Below are 2,983 nucleotides of genomic sequence, written 5' to 3' on the forward strand. Positions count from 1 at the left end.
GCTTCTGGAATTCTCAGTTTTTGATGTTGCTGATTCAATTCTGCCTACATTTCTCATTTGTTTATTAAGTACAGCATCTGGAAAAAATTCTGGGAGCAGAAAAAAATGAAAACTCCATGATAGTCTTAGTATTTAACAGACCAAATTCACAAACAGACTTTGATTTTCTTTTTACTGTATGTCCACTGCTGTCCAAAGAACCTGTGAAGTCTTTTCAGAAGTTGTTTTTTGTTTACCCCCTGTAACAGATATTTAGAAGAACCAATAAAACATTGAAGAGCCTAGAAAAGGGAGAAATTTAAGTTTAAAAAACATTAAGTCAAATGACAGGAAAACACTCACAATGAAGTGTCGGCTACATTTAAGTCTTATATCTACTCTACTTAATTTCCTTTTTTAAAAGTAATACTATTTTTGTCTTGCAATACAGGGTCAAGTAAAACAACAGCTTCGCCTTACTTTGCTTAACGTTGCTTTGATGAGATTGTATTGATGAATCCACTTCAGATATGCTACAGAATCGGGAAAGTGTGTTTATTATAATGTATTGATAACTTACATCTAGTCAGAACCCACATCTTTTGATATAACATCCATTACAATGATCAATATTGTCATTCCCCTCACTCTCTGACCCTTCTGGTAATCCAGAAAACAGAAGGCAGGAAGGCATTTCCTGTCATTTCAGTGTTACTCTCAGTCTTGGGAAGTTAAAATGACTTCATGTTTTAGTCATAGATCAAATACAAAAAGTTTGATTTATATACAGTGTGCGAACACTTCAGGCTCACATCCTCTGGCTGGATGAAGTTGGCTCTCTCCTATGTTTAAAATGTTTGGGATGCAGTGGGATGAAAAGAGGAATACAAATACAACAACAATCTGTGTATATGAAGAAGAACAGATACAGGCAGGTATTGTCTGTGACCCCACCTCATTCCTACTATGAAAGATGCCTTTTCTGCTTTCTTGTTTTTAGCTAATGTTTGGAAGCCACAATAACTGACATCTTTCTTAAGTTAATGCTGGTATCTCCACAAAGTGGTAAATTTCTATGCTTTGTTAATTTACACAGATGATAATGACACCATAAATTTGGCAGCAAATATTTTTTTAAAAAATCACTTAGCTTGTTTAGCAGCAATCAGTGCATGTACATGAATTGAGCTCTGTTATGCCTCTGAAAAGAGCACTTGTGCCTGCTATACTGTGTATTGCTGAAAGCGAATGAATATTTTTTTGTACCATACAAATAAATAGAATTGGATTAAATAAAAAAATCAATTTGCAGATTATATAGCATTGCATAGTGCAGAGCTATGTGACAGGCTTTGCGTTCTTCTCTGAATTGTAATAAAAGTGGATTTTAGAAGTTCAGAATTAAACTTACTGTCTCAGTTCAACAGGATTTACAACAGAAAACTGGCATTTTAATAATTGCTCTCACACATCAACAACACTGAAGGTAATCTAAAGAAGAAGGAGAGCACTTCAAATGTTCTATAGAGTAGATTAAAAATGCATTACAAAAAACATGTGCAACATGAATAAGGACAGATACACAAGAATTGCAGCCGGTCTGTCAGTCACCATGGTGTCAATTCCTGAATATGTCTGGTTCTCTAATACTGTAAGTTTTTAATTTTAACAACATTTATAGGGACAATTGATTAACTTTTCCTCAGAGGATTGACTCAACTGTAAACACACATGAACAAATGTCCTCTAAGATATGGCCTGTGCTGTAATATACACAGGTGGCACACATTTGGTTGTGTACTGTGAAAACCTTCTGAACACACTGTTTGGACAGATTCACTTTAATTATTTACAATTCTCTACAGTGCTGAAAAGCTATTACAAGAATAAACTGAATTTCGAAAAGGGCAACACATCTTAAAACATTTGTGTATTTCTCCATCATTTTTATCTTCATCATATTTGTAATCTTATCATGATGGGTTGTGAAATCTTATGGGATGCATGTTGCAACTAGAAAGAGTTGTTTTTTCTGCAGCCCATGTCCTGAAGTCTTCTTTAGTGCAGGCCTAGCAGTTCTAATGCTTGTCCTCTGTGGAGAAAGCTAACCTTGCCTCTCCTCAATGTCTGTGCCCTTAACAGCTGGAGAGAGATCTGAGCTCATTGACTGTCAGTGCATTAACCTGGCGGCATGAAGTCTGCAGGCTTTCAGTTTCAACCCTGACAGATAGGCGGTGTGAAAGCATAAAGATGGGCTCTGAAAATTCCCGGTGACACACGCTGAAATGTGTCCTACCTGTCAGGAGGAAGCTTGACGTAACCAAGAATGGAACACCTCTTTGTTTCTCTGAAGCTCTGCCTTCTCCTTCCTCAAGACATGTTTGTCACTGAAGAGAGAAAGGCAGAGAGACAGGTCAACATTATTTCTACAAAACTGCTAGCGCTTATTTGGCCTTTTTCCTTGTTTTTGACATTGAAAGCATTTTGTGTCTTTTCTTTCCAGAGAATTAATGCATGTGTATTCCTATATTTATAGTCTCATCTGTAAAATAGCATACCATGGTTTCATTTCTTTATTACATTTTGTGCTATAGTCTGTCTTTATGTGGGTTTTATCAGAATCTCAAGAGCAAGCTTTAATTGCTGTCTCTTGTAAAGGAGAACCCTAAAGGGACTTTTAGTGTTGTTTCTTTGGGTTATTAAAAACATCACTGGCAACCTTACCTGAGCCAGTCTCATACTGAGACAAGGAAACATGAAGCCATAATATAACAAAACACTCAGAGGCCACTGGTTATTACTTTTGTTTTTCGAAACCCTTGTCACTCAGTTGATGTGTTTTTGCCATTTTAGTTTTTGCTGTATATGACCTCAAGTCCTGGTCTGTCTACTTCTCCTGAAAGAATTGTTGGAGAATTGTTAAAGAATTGTTAACTCTGTCAACAATTTTTAAGAACAATATCGAGTTAGCCAGAGCATGTTTATACAGTACACCAAGAGTAGT

This window comes from Lepisosteus platostomus, chromosome 6 (genome assembly GCF_059453375.1).
Source record: "Lepisosteus platostomus isolate fLepPlt1 chromosome 6, fLepPlt1.hap1, whole genome shotgun sequence".
Lineage (NCBI taxonomy): Eukaryota > Metazoa > Chordata > Actinopteri > Semionotiformes > Lepisosteidae > Lepisosteus > Lepisosteus platostomus.